Genomic DNA, 14222 nt, shown 5'->3' with positions numbered 1-14222 from the left:
TACATAGATTCAGTGAGGTGGAATGAGACTAGAGGCAGTGGCAATATTCAGTTAGGCAATTATGAATACTAAATACCATGCTCTGAGTATCCTGAATCAAGCTTTTGGGAGGAAACATGGGAAAGAGGGTCTCCTCCCCAGGGAGGAAGCACTAGCAAAAGATAGGCAGACTATCCTAGCAGGGTGGAATTCAACTAAAGATTCTAACTGGCTAAGTGGTGTTAAAAATCTGAGCCCGAGCACGAGATTTCCTACGGGTTAAGCAAACAATATGGATTTATAAGGTGCATAATCATTTCAGAGGATACTTGATTGAGCAGCCAGGTGTACTGGATATTATATTTCTGGCAACAGAACTAGTTTTAGAAAGCACCAAATGGCAGGTCTGAGCCTACCATATTTGAAGATAACCTGGAAGCATGATGGAAAGCATAGAAAATAATTCCTATTGGCTAAAGCCACACACGTAGACTGCTCATTCAAAATCTGAAATCAGTACTAACCATGCAGATCTGTCTATTATAGCCATATTCCTTTATTCCTGAAGTCTTTAAGTCTCCATTAAGTTCTCTATTAAGTTGCACATATGCTCAGAAAGGTTAAGTCCCTTATCCAGGTAACTTAAGGACCCTGTTTGTAACTAGTATTTACCTATTTGTTAATATAAAGGTATTACCTGGTGTGTTAACATTCCCAAAGGATAAGGCTAGTAGACTCTAACAGTCAAAACCTCCATTGTGTGAATGAAAAACATCCAAATCTAGTAGTTGTTTTCCATTTTAATGGAAGCTGATATTAATTATATGTTAAAGTTCCAAGCTTAATTTCACTAAATTGTACCTTTTTGGTCCTTATTTGTTCAAGTGTGGACTCTGCAGAATCAAATGGACTAAATTATGTGATTTTCTACTCTAGGTCTTCCTGCTGAAAAAAAAGTCAAGTTTTAGGTAAATCAAATGACCATAGCATTACAGTTGCCCCCAAACACTTCAGCCTTATCTTCCACATTATTTGTTCCATATCTGACCACCCAATTGATACCCAAATTCCCAATTCATCACTCTCAGGTCCTGGGGCATATTATCTTTACATCAAGTGTTTATATGTAAAGATTTCTATTCCTCTGGGTTGGTTTTGATTCAAATCCACTGTTCACTTGCCTCAGATATTAAGTATCTCTCTCACAGTGCCTTTTGTCACTTTGTACCACTATTAACAGAGGACACAGCAAGTGTTTTACTTCTGACCTCAGAGTACAGTACAATACATAATCACATTAACTTGATTCGAAGTCTACCAACTGAAGAAATGTGACATTACCAGAAAAAACTGAGAAGGGAGCAATAACTGCAGGAAAAGAGGTCAGAGTGCTCCTAAGGCAAATTTCACAACTTGTTTTCAAGTCCTGTGTGCCAGCTTTGACAAAAGGGCAGATACGTCCCTGAAAATTTTGTGCAGACCTCGCTTCTATCATCTACTTCAATAATGAATGATATGTACACCTAACATTTAGCATGCAAACAAGTGCCAACTAGGTAGCTAAGGTATCCAGGTACTTGAGATCTTGGATGATTAAAACCAAATGTAGGCACATTTGTTTTTTGAAAAAAGGTAACAAGGTCACTAATCCACCAAAGCCTCTTTAATTTAGGAATAGCATTGAGAAATTACAACTTCAGTAGTTAGTATTTTGCCAAATCACTCCACATCATATACATTATACCACTGATCTTCAAAAGTTTCTAAGTAGTCTTAAAGCCACACAGCTTTGCCAATTCCTTCTGGTAACATCAAGATACCATGTGTAATCCATTATGCCAAATGGCTTTTCCCATTGCTGGATTTCAAGTCTTAAGGCCTCATTAAAGGGACCACACCCTACTCTCAGTTTAGACACCTCACACTTCCTATCAAAAAGACTGGTTTGTATTTCCTGCAGACAACTTGTAATTCATTGAACCTATAATTCAATAGTGTGTAGGGACTCAGAATACTTGATCTCTACGTGGTGGCATAAATACCTTGTATTCTAGTTTGGCTGCAATAAACTATTTCCTATGTGTATTCTGTACACCATTTTAATACGTGAGTAAATCCACTCTGTGCCTGACCAATAACCCAACATGCTTGTCAAATCTCATGAGCCTCTTCTGAGCTACATGGGTCCAAAACTGAATTTTCACTAAAAGCCAGGAAAATATTTTGGGAAAAAATACAGCTCATTATAAGCTGACAAAAATTCTATTATTTTGACTGACACAGAAGTATGGGCTTAAGAACAACTTACTTATACAGCTATTTATGGAATATGATCATGCATGGGGCCCATCTTGGTTAGATCAGATGCTATTACAGTCTACATTCTGTGCAATGTTTGACTACTTTAAACTCCCTTATCTTCCTCCATTACCCATAACTGTTACGCTGTGCTCTCTTCATTTTCAGCATTCTACATTTCCCATCTTGAGCATCCTTTCAAAATACAATTGCATTAGGACCAGTAATCACTGATCATTTTGATACCTGGTATTTTTCTCTCCCCTAACAGGCAGTCTCTCCATTTTGCTCACCATTAGCCCAGGAATACTTAGTACCACACAAAAAGCCAATATGATTTGTACTTATTCAGTGATACTGCCAAACCAAGTCATTTCGCCAAAAAAACCCCAAGGATTTTCCCACAATACTCCGATTTTCACTCCACTTTAATTACATCCACACACTTTAAATTCAACAGGTGACCAAAGGCAAAGCATTCAGAGTGATCTGATTACAAGTCTGGTTAACTGGAGAAAAAAAAAAAAAAAAAAAAAAAAAGACTTCACCATAAAAATTAGTTTTCTACACATTCCTGTATTTAAAATAGAACTAGATCTACAAAGCAATCTGACATAACAGGTTGTGGCTAGGGCAGTGTGACAAAAGAGGCTTAATTCTTATGGATACATTCGATTTGATTAATTTGTTTACAGAAATAAAAATGAATATATGGTCTTGATTTGTAGGTTTTCTTTCCATGCCAGTAAAAATGAAGAACTTTTCCTTATGTTTTTCATACAAGTAAATCTGGTGGCATTTGCCCTAGAAAAGGAAAAACATTTGAGATTTACAAGACTATTAACATCAGAAGAGCAAAAGAATTCTTAAAAACAAACAAACAAACAAAAAACACACACAAAAAACTTTGTCCTCATAATGGTCTATCTCAGAAGCCAGATCCGTATTAAGTTTTCTCAACAGATATTCAGGTTCGGGATAAGATCATCATAGATAAGACCAAGGACAAAATACTGACCAACTATTAAATAAAAAATCTCCACTCACAGAAATGAGTTATACCTTAGGAAGGTTACTGCAAACTGGCATCTTTCCATGGGCAGACAGCGACACCTCACTGTTGGCAAAGAAAAAAAAAAACCCACAATAAAACACACTGTCCATCACTGTGAGGTAGCAGTTTTCTCCCTACAAGTTTTATGACCTAACAGAACCTTCTCATTTATAAAACCCAGACAACAAAACTTAATGGTCTTATCTCAGAAGCCGAATCCGTACATGCTTTTCTTCAGGTAGTCAGCTTCGGGATAGGTTTCATCACTGATTAGACCATAATCCATAGGAAATGTTAAATGGGAAGTACTGTACTAGAAATAGTGTAGCAGATTTTGTAAACCACACAACTTACAAGCAAGGTTGCTCCTCTGTGACATTTACAGCTCCATTATTGTTCATCAATCTCCAGGATGCTGTTCGAGAACAAAAAAATTTCTTCACTTTATCTACATTATGGATTAAACATACTGAATTCAAGGACTAGCCCAACACATACCTGGGTTAAGACTGTCAGGTTCCAATCAGGTCATTTCCTAGCAAATATTCTCTTGGATATTTGTTTTGGAATTTCCCCCTGCACCTATCAAGAAATTAAGAAAATTTCAAGGATACATCTTTTCCTGTGTATCAACAGGTTTACTTCTTCAGTTTAAAAACTAAGTTCTCAAATCGTCCTTACCTCATCATCTCCCGGTAACAGCTCCTTTACACCACAGAGAGCCCACCGTTCCCGCAGCGGACCAATTATTTTGAAGATGAAGCGTTTTCACAGAATGCCAGATCCCTGCCTCTTTCACTAATCTGGTTTGCACACAGCGCCATCTGGGCACAGTACAGCTCAATCTCAGACAAGGTCGGGGACTGCCCATTTTCCAACGATCTTTTTGATCTGCGACGAGAGAGAAAAACAATCGTCTTAGTAGTAAAGGCCTCATATTCCCAATGTAAAACTAAGTCTCTGCCCCAAATCCTGGGAATAGGGTTGTTCTTCCGCCGCCGCCGCCCAGGTTCCACCAGCCGGGCGTCCGCCCTTAACAAGGCCGCGCGCAGCGCTCGTGGCTATCAGCACCAGCCTCCGCACGCCTGAACTCGAAGCCCGCCGCCGCCGCCGCCGCCACCATCACGCAGGACACGTGGCGGTCTGGCTGCGTGTTTCCCACGTGCAACTTTCGAACCCAGAGCACCCCAAGATCAAAGCTCTAAAATCTCAGAGAGCTGCAGCTAACCTCAGCCCGCGCCAACTTCGCCCGCCAGGTACTCGCCCGCGAGGCCCACTCACCCACAACCAAGACCACACTTCCCAAGTCCAGACGTAAAAGACCGGGCGGCGTCTCCAGCAGTTCCCTTTATAGCCTCTCCTGAGTCAGGCAGAGGTCGCCACGCCCCCTCGCATCTATTGGACGGGGGAGAGGACGGGGCGTGGCCGTTTCCTGAAGGAGGAGAGCGGGAGCGCGCGCGGCGCCTCTTTTCTTTCGGAGGCTCGTTCCGGGGCGTGGTGCGCGCGTCGCCCGTTCGCCGCACGTTCGCCCAGTCCCCGGTGCGCGCCCGCTGCGCGCGGCGTGCGGTCGCTGTCGAGCCTGGCTCTACGTGGCGCGGGAGTGGCGCCAGAATTCAAACTAACAGCTGCAGTGGGAGGCGAAACTGCCGCCCGCTCCGGGCCAAGTCGGCCTAGAACAGATTGGCCGGCTCGGGGCCCGGGGTTTTGCAGTGCAGGGCGGCCTCAGCGTACCACCCTCTCGAGAAATCGGACTGGTTAGCGGGCGCCGCAAGAGCGGGCGGGCACTGGCCTCCGCACGCCCGGAGAGAGAAATTGCCGTGCGGAAGTGCTCGGGTGAAAAAAGCACCTGAAAACGTAGCATTTCTGCAGTCCACGGCGAGAATACCGCGCCTCCCCAGAGAGCCGGCCGGCGACGCTGCACGCGGCCCAGCTGCGCCCCAGTGCGGGCGCCCCAGTGCTCCCTGCGCTGCCGGAGCTACCCCACCCCCGCGTTTCCTTGTGCCAGGCACTGCAGTTACGCGATCAGCACCTAGAATTCCCGAGACAGCCAACCTGAGAGGTAAACACCCCATTTGGCAGCGGAGAAAACTGAGGCCCTAAAGCAGCTAATTTGCTTAAAATCGTACAACTGAACAATTTTGCAGTTTTTAATTTCTTTGTGCTAAGTTCGCTAAAATGAGTGCAGGAGAAAGTTAAATTTGAGAAATACCCCGAATACTATATACAAATGGCTCAAAAAAATTCAGTAGCAATGATTGTATTAATTAGTATGTGTGAGCGAATACGTGTATATGCACACGCAAGCACACATGACATTTGAACATTCTAGAATCTGAAAATTCAGGTCTTCGTGGCACTCATGACTAATGATTATTTACGTATGGGTTTTTTTAATTGTCCTACCCATGTGTAAGGAACATACCGTTTTGTGTCCGTTCTTTATTTTCATCTTTAGAACAGTGTACGGTCTGGCATAAAGTAGGTTGTCGGTAACGACTGGTTGAAAAATGAAAGTATATATGATGGCCTTTTAGAAAATTAATTTAGAAATAAATTTAGAAAACTTAGAAAATTAAAGACCAGACTGCAGATTAAAAGGTAATAGTGAAAAGCAAATTTCTGTAACAGGAACCTAAGTGATGAAGTGATTACTTGCCTAGCTAGACATGTAGATTTTTTTAAAAGTATTTTGTAATGTAAATGTATATTTACATGTTGCTCATAGTGAAGAAACTAAAACAGTACAAAAGGGTATAAAAAGCAAAAAGTTCCTTTCCATATCACTGGGACTCTCCCCACTGTTAACAGTAACCACTGTTAATATTTTAAAAATTTCTATGCATATACAAATATAGGTACATATTTTTTCATATTTCATATCTGCAGATAAGATCTGTATGCTTTTCTGCAACTTGCCTTGCCCCCCAATAAATCTAGATTGCTCTCTGTATCAATACATATAGACGAACTTATTCCTTTTTTTTTTTTTAAGATTTTATTTACTTATTTGACAGCCAGAGATCACAAGTAGGCAGAGAAGCAGGCAGAGAGAGAGGAGGAAGCAGGCTTCCTCATGACCAGAGCTGAAGGCAAAGGCTTTAACCCACTGAGCCACCCAGGCACCCCTAGACAAACTTGTTCTTGTTTCCAGCTGTGTAATATTCAGTTGGATGTATGGTAATTTATTTCCTCAGTTTCCCATTTTTCAATTTCAAATAGTGCTGAAGTGAATTTCAGATACAGTGAGCTTGTGAGAAGATCTGCAAGATCGGTTTCTAGAAGTGAGTCACTTAAGTTTCTGATAGATATTGCTTAATTGTTCCTACCATCCTTCCATTCCCACAAAATGGTTGTGTTGTGTTTATATTTTGAAGAGTGTTTTGCTAACTGAAAAACATACATATGACTTTATGGGATGGCCATTATACCCCAATGAAATTGAAAGCTGTTACTCTGTTATCTTTGAATCACTTCTGTGTTGGAGACTACGGAAATCATCTGGTCAAAAGCAGTAGAAAACAATGATTGCCTACCCTGAATTATCAATTGAATTACTTGGAGAGCTAAAAAAAATACCAGATTTCTGTGCCTAAACTTGCAACTACCAAAGCAGAATCTCCAAAAATGGGAGCCAGGAAACATTTCAAACAAGCATATGAGCCAGAGCTGTTCTACAAGAGCATAAGATGAACCCCAAATGTGAGTTGCATATGTAATTTTAAATACTGTAGTAGCCACATTTTAAAAAATAAAAGAATCAGAAATTATTTCTAATACATTTTATTTAATGCAATATAACCAAAATATTTTCATTTCAATACTCGATTAGTACAAGTTATTGAGATATTTTACATTCCTTTTTTGTATTCAATCCTTGCAATCTAGTGTGTATTTTACAGTCACAGCACATTTTGGTTTGACTGTCCACATTTCAAGTGTCCCATTATTGTATGGCAAGTGGCTATTGTATTGGATAGCACAGGTCTACAGTCATTCATATACATTTAGAAATTCAAGAACAGCTGTTTTAGGGTAAGTGTGGTACTGCATAACTGAAACATATTCCAGCCTTAAAAAAAAAAAAAAATCCTTCCATATTAACTTTTGACTCAAACTAGGAGTAACAAATGCAGGATGAATTGAATCTAGAACTTGCCTATTGACAGCACTCCCCTCCAGTGAACATGTGCAATGACTGTGAAGCGGTATACAGCTCATTCAAGGAGTTTATCTCATCAAAGAATGTAGAAACATACCAGGAGATGAAGGCACCTGTTGTTGCTTCTTACACCTAAAACAGTCAAGCAAATTGCTGCCAAATATTCGAAATGATTTAAGAAAGACCATATGAAGGTCAGAACTGAAATCAAACATGTATGCTTTAGTATGCTAAAAATAAGTTTTCATATTCTTAACACACTTTTATTTTAAAGATTTTATTTATTTATTTGACAGAGAGAGATAGCGAGGAGGAGTGAGAAAGGGAGAAGCATACTCCTCACTAGCAGGGAGACTGATGTGGGGCTTGATCCCAGGACCCTGAGCCGAAGGCAGATGCTTAACGACTGAGCCACCCAGGCGCCCCTCAAATAAATAAAATCTTAAAAAAAAAAATTAAAAAAGAAGAAATGAAGCCCAGAGAAAAGTTAGAGCTGGGGTGCCTGGGTGGCTAAGTGGGTTAAAGCCTCTGCCTTCAGCTCAGGTCATGATCTCAAGGTCCTGGGATCGAGCCCCGCATTGGGCTCTCTGCTCAGCAGGGAGCCTGCTTCCCGGCCCCCACCCCCCCTGCCTGCCTCTCTGCCTACTTGTGATCTCTGTCTGTCAAATAAATAAAATCTTAAAAAAAAAAAAGAAAAGTCAGAGCTAGAGAAGGACAAATAAATATAGAGAGGATGACTGAAGTTTTGTGCACAGACAAGTGTGCAGAGAAAAGAGAAAAGTGCCAAATGCAGTAGCCTAGCACCAGTACCATAGGGTGTAAAGATACCCTACAGTAGACAACTTTTGAAAACATTTCAATATACATAAAGGTCTGGGCAGATAATGCATGAGAATAAAGTTCACTATTACAACTTTTGCTAAAATCATGGTAGAATTATATATGCCACATTAAGTAGGGTAAGCATAATTATTCCAAAACAGAAAAAAATCAAACTTCAAAAATTAGGATGAAAGAATCTTAGAATAATGTCTCTTTTCCAGTTTCTAAACTGAACTAGTCAGTAAGCTCTAGGTTTGATTGCAGAATAGACAAATATGAATTGAAGAAAATCTTGTGAATACTCTATGAAATAGTAAAATGTTAAGTTCATGAAATAAAGTTAAAGAGCTTACATTAGGGGGAAAGCCTCATATATGTGGAAATGTCAAGAGCAGTTTGATACATGAGTCTGAAGTTCAGAGGAGAGGTCAGGGCTCGAGTGTCACTGGCATGAATAAGATATTTAAAGCATGACACTGAGATCATCAGGGAAAGAGTATAAATAAAGAGGAGAAAGCCCAGGACAGAGCAGAACCTTGGTGCACTGCTTAGTTTAGAGTTCTAGTAGAGAAGAAGTGCCAGCAAAGGAGACCTCTTAGGTGTAAAACTGGAGAGTATGATATCTCGAAATGAAATGAAGAGGGAGAGAGATACATCATTTGGAATGCTCCTGAAAGGTCGAGTATGATAACAGAAATGACCATTGGGTTTGGCAACATGAAGAACACAGTCCCAGCAAAATAGTGATGATGGAAGCTCAGTTAAAAAGGACTGAGGAGAAAATGGATGAGAAGTCAGAAGTGGGTCAGTAGCTAGAGAGGATCATATGTCACAGGACTCCTTTTTAAGGCAAAAAAAAAAAAAAAAAAAAAGTTGTAGGTGCAAAATCCTTAAGAAGAGGAGATCCTTTCCAGAATAAAGATGGAGGCCTTTGACTGGACCAAGAATACTTCATTTGTTTCTTTTGTTAAAAGATAAGGCAGGTGTTGGGAAAGGCAGTCATGCACAGCCCACTGACCCTTGCAGAACTGTATAAGAGTGTACCTTGGGCCTGGAACATTTTCTTTCATGGAGATAAAGAGTCCTAACAGCCTGTGCTGGGCATATGGACTTGTCTGGCATTATCTTTCCCTACTCAGGATTTAATACGTACCTCTTTTTTCCGCTTAAAGCATGTGCATCATTTGGCACCTGGGCAACCCCATTGCTTTATCTGTTCTTGGTGGGAAGGGAAGGACATTTTTCACCTGCTGCATAAAAAGATTGATTGAGTACAGATCACCTGATAATGTCATCTTCGGGGCAAGATGCATTGGCCATGATGGACTGGCAGTCACTGTTGAAGCTGATCTTGCTTGATTTCTTCTCTGTGAATAAAGTGTTGTTACATCCAGTGTCTGTGTGAGTCATGTCTTGGCAATGCAAACCCTACAGACATCTTTCTATTGCTTTTCCTGGTGGTTGACAACAGGTGTTAGTTGCTCAACAGTTTAGGGCAGTGAGCAAGGTCACCAGAAATGTTAGTACATGATGCAGACGAACAGCGTTCATTAGTCCAGCCATCCCAGGGTGATGTCAGCTCCCAAGGGGGTGATTATCGGCTGGCTGAGTACTGGGCTCTCTCTGGCCTAATGGGAATGTAGGTAAGATGTAGACAATTTCCCTGTCAACAAGGATAAACTAGTATGATGGCTAAGGGCAGAAAAGCAAGAGGTGGGCCCTAAAAACTGGAAAATTAACCTGGCTCTGGCCACCTTCATACACCCCCACTGTCCTCTAATTCCCACATGCCAGAAGCTGCAGATGACACTCAAGGGGAATCAAAGGCCCCCGTGTGGAAAGCTTTGCTGGATCCAAGTCACTTGAAAACTCCATGTAGGACTTGTTTACATTAAATGCAAACCAGAAATGACATTGCTGAAAATGAAACTGTTGAAATGAGGTCCTTTTCAGAGAGTGAAATACAAAAATTGAAAGATATGGGCAGAGGCCAGGAGAGTCTCGTGCAGCTTGGTTGGTGCCCCTATTTGATGAGAAGACCTTGTAGACCCAAATGTCTCAGGCTGAGTAGTGCAGTAGAAGCTAACCACTGATCCCTTGCTGCAATGCTTTTTTTTTTTTTTTTTTTTTGCCTACATTGAATAGGGCAACAAACAGGACAGAGAGATTAAGTCTGTGTCACTCTTGATGTAGATTGCAAAGAGAATGAGATCTTGACTATGAGGACTTCCCTAACACTAAGACTCCCTGGAAAATCATTCATAAAGCCTGCATTTCAGGTAAAAGCCATAGATTCCTGATTATATGACCCTGCCTCTGGGAACATGGATGATGCACTGGAGGCCTTCATGCAATAGGGCTCTTCCCAGTGTAAGACCCTGCTATCACTACTGGTTGTCTCTGACTGTGGGGGAAGCAATGGAAAAGTTCTGCTGAAAAGTCTTGCTTGCGATAGAAAACAATAAACTGATTTCAATGGTTTCCCACAACTTGGGCGAAATAGATTGAAAACAAACAAGGTGAATCCATGCCCAGAGGGCCAAAAGGGAAATTCAAGAGATTATAAATGGGGGAAAAAAGGAGAGCACAGGGTTGATCCACAGAGCAGAATGGTTTTTGTTGGTAACATGCTATGTGGTAGAGAAAAGCCCTCTAAATTATTGGTTAAGGCCCTAATCCCATATTCCCATTGTGATGGCTTGGTGGCTACAGAATGACTCAGACCACCAAGCTATCCCAAACCAGCAAGATTCACTGAACTCACTAGCTAAGGTAGTGATGGATAACTGAACAGCTTTGATTATCTGTTGGCAGAATAATGAGGCATTTGTATTATTGCCAACAACTCTTGTATATATATCAATAATTCAGGTAAAAACTAAAGAACATCCATGCCCAGGTGGGATGATTACTGACTATATACCTGCAGTCTCCACCTCCCACGACTCATTTTTCTTTTTTTAAAACTCCTTAACTGGCTTAATCCAGGCACTTGGGGTTCCTAATTAGGGACCATCCTCAAGGGTAGGCTTGATCATCATCCTGGGTCTTGTTCTAGAGACCTTGATGAAGTGCTGTCTCAAAATGACAGGTAGGGTCTGCAGGCAAACTGCATTGATACAGATAGTTCAAGAGGCCCATTAGATCCAGCTCTATCTCCAAATTGGGGGCAGACAGTGATCCTACCAGATTATGTGCACTGTATCTGCTGTTTAAGTAGCTGAACAGTGGTGGTGGGGGGGGGTTGGACCATTGGGAAAGGCAGTCTGTTGACCCCTGTGTGACTGCATAACAGTGTGCCTTGGACCTGGAACATTTCCGTATGTGGAGATGAGGCCTCTTACCCTGTGCTGGACATATAAAGTTGTCTGGGAATATCTTTCCCTATTCCTGATTTGATACATACTTTGTTCTGCTTAAAGTGTGTGCATCATATGGCACCCCACTTCTGGATCTGTTCCTGGCAGGGAGAGATGGGGATCCTTCATCTGCAGCACAGGAAGGGTATTGTAGATCATCTGTGCATCAACTGTTGGGTGAGATGTGCTGGCTGTGGGGGACTGATGCTCACTATTGAGGCTGATTGTACTCTGCTTCCTGTGTGAGTAAATTGTTATATCCAGTGTTTATGTGAGTCATATTTTTTGGTGACCCTGATACCTGCAAATCATGCAGTGGTTGACATCCTGGGGTTGCAGTTTCTGGTAGTAAGCAGTATCTTGCTCCATGGCAGGAAGTAGAGGTACAGATGATGCAGGTCCTGACTCATTGTTTATATTTTCTCAAATAATCATGAGACAAGGTCATCAAGCAAGAACGGAAAATAATGAGGTACAAGAGGCTTAGGAGAAAGGGTACTGTCAATATGCAGAGTCAAAAAAGGCAGACCAAGGAAGTGAAGTAGGATTTGTTGCCAGAGTTTTGTGTGTATGACATTTATGGCCATAAATGTATTAGGAATAAGGTTTTAAGCTTTCCTTTTCTAGAAATATTCAGATACTTAGGTGCAGGTATGGAGTAGGTGGGATTAATTAGGGTTAAAGTTTTGCCAGGCAAGATAATGAAGGAAGAAAAGACTAAAAGAGTTAAGAGTGTTTGCAAGGAAATGGTTTGAACAATAAACAAGGTAATATAAACTGGGTAGGGGGATGATTTGCAGTGAGGAAGTGATGGTATCTGTGGACTGGAGATTTCATTAAGTCCCAGGAAGAGCTGCAGTGGGAAAACTAGAAATGATAGGAAATGGGAGCATTAGCGATTAGGGTTCTAGAATTTGAGATTTTAGAGGTAGTATAATTGTTGGTAAAGATAAGAGTAGAAGGTATTACCATAGGATTGGGGTAGTTGAGCTGGAAGAATGAAATGGTCATTGGGGGGAAGGAGGATAAGAAACTGAGAATGTAAGGTATTAGGTGAATCATCACTGTGGATGTTGATAGCACTATAACTAAGAGTAGTGGTGGGAATAGGGACTGTGAAATAGGTGCTGGAGTCATCAGTGAATGAGAGGGTGTGATGCAGGGTTTGAAAATGACATCTATTGGGCTACTTCCAAGATTATGGGGCTTTGGCAGGAGAAGAGTGGAGATAAGATTTGGGAGCTACAACAAAGAACAAAGAACAAGGGGGGCATTCCACCTCTAGGCCTGTTCTACATAAGTGGCTCTGTTTGGAACATTTAAAGTTTGATATGTTTGGAGACATGCCGCACAAAATACCAAGCATGCAATTGAGTAAACAAGCCTAGAATTTGGAAGAAAGGTGAAGGGTGGAGGTATGCATTTGGGATTTGTACTACAAATTCATCAGTTTTGGCTACCTGGCATCCACAGGATTGTTTTTCAATTCTCTTAGTTTTTTTTTTTTTTTTTTTTTTTTTTGTGGATTCAACCTTCATTTACTCTAAGCTCATATTATTTGGATGCAGCTACTTATTCTTAGCTGTAGGGTAGGACCAGATAGTCTTAACCACTCCAGTCCTACCCACCTGGCTGTAGTGATTGGTCTGCAGGTAGAAATATCCCAGTTTGAGCTAGTGAGAGTCAGATTTAACTTTTTTGTCTAACTTTGAGTAAAAGTCCATATTGCATATTCAGGATGTGAAATCTGGAAGTGCTACAACCATCTCTTTTTTAAAAAGTTGAATTATAGCTGACACACAGTGTTCCACTGGTTTCAGGTGTATAGCATAGTAATTCAACTAGTCTATATGTTATGCTATGCTCATAACAACTGTAACTACTCTCTGTCACATTACCATTACCATTACTAGTACAATTGACTATATTCCCTGTGCTGTACCATTCATCCCTATGACTTCTTCATTCCATAACTGGAAGCCTGTACTTCCCACTCCACCTGTTCAGCCTATCCCAACCCCCTCCCTTTGGCAACCATGTTTATTCTCTGTATTTATGGGTCTGTTTCTGCATTTTGTTTTTTCATTTATTTTGTTTTTTAGATGCCACATATAAGTGAAATTGTGGGGTGTTTGTCTTTCTCCGTCTGACTTATTTCACTTAGCTTAATACCCTCTAGGTCCAACCATGTTGTTACAAACGGCAAGATCTCATTGTTTTTTTTATGGCTAATATTCCATTGTGTATATGTACCACATCTTCTTTATCTGTTCATCTACGGATAAATAGATGTCTTCCATATCTTGGCTATGTTAAATAATGCTACAATAAATTGTGTGTGTGTGTGTGTGTGTGTATTTATTGTTTTTGTTTTTTTCCTATATTTGAATTAATGTTTTTTTCCTTTGGGTAAATACCTATTAGTGGAATTACAGGACTATATGGAATTTCTATTTTTAATTTCTTGAGGAACTATCACACTGTTTTCCAGAGTGGCTGTACCAATTTACTTCTCCCTAATGGTGCATGAGGATTCCTTTTTCTCTAAATC

At 40.9% G+C, this 14222-nt stretch overlaps 3 long non-coding RNA genes across 5 annotated transcripts in view; 1 reads left to right on the top strand and 2 right to left on the bottom strand.

The window, feature by feature from the left end:
• Positions 1-14222, bottom strand: part of LOC309864813 — a 43548-nt gene that overhangs the window by 8036 nt on the left and 21290 nt on the right. For both annotated transcript variants that reach the window (XR_014311775.1, XR_014311776.1), the window contains exon 2: positions 841-2295. This is a non-coding gene — a long non-coding RNA (uncharacterized lncRNA). The remainder of the gene's footprint in view (positions 1-840; positions 2296-14222) is intronic.
• Positions 2688-4695, bottom strand: LOC309864812. Of its 2 annotated transcripts, none has more exons than XR_014311773.1 (6): positions 4560-4695; positions 4013-4222; positions 3830-3913; positions 3677-3746; positions 3325-3390; positions 2688-3081 (listed from the first exon to the last, which is right to left on the bottom strand). It is a non-coding gene; the product is annotated as an uncharacterized lncRNA (long non-coding RNA). The 2 variants fall into 2 exon arrangements; XR_014311774.1 differs by having other exon boundaries at positions 4613-4656.
• LOC309864814 overlaps positions 4734-14222 on the top strand; it is a 151557-nt gene continuing 142068 nt past the window's right edge. The window contains exon 1 of the long non-coding RNA XR_014311777.1: positions 4734-5390. This is a non-coding gene — a long non-coding RNA (uncharacterized lncRNA). The remainder of the gene's footprint in view (positions 5391-14222) is intronic.

This window comes from Mustela nivalis, assembly GCF_964662115.1.
Source record: "Mustela nivalis genome assembly, chromosome: 5".
Taxonomy (NCBI): Eukaryota; Metazoa; Chordata; class Mammalia; order Carnivora; family Mustelidae; genus Mustela; species Mustela nivalis.
The sequence above is the reverse complement of the archived record's forward strand: the minus strand, read 5'-3'. Positions and strand labels throughout refer to the sequence as shown.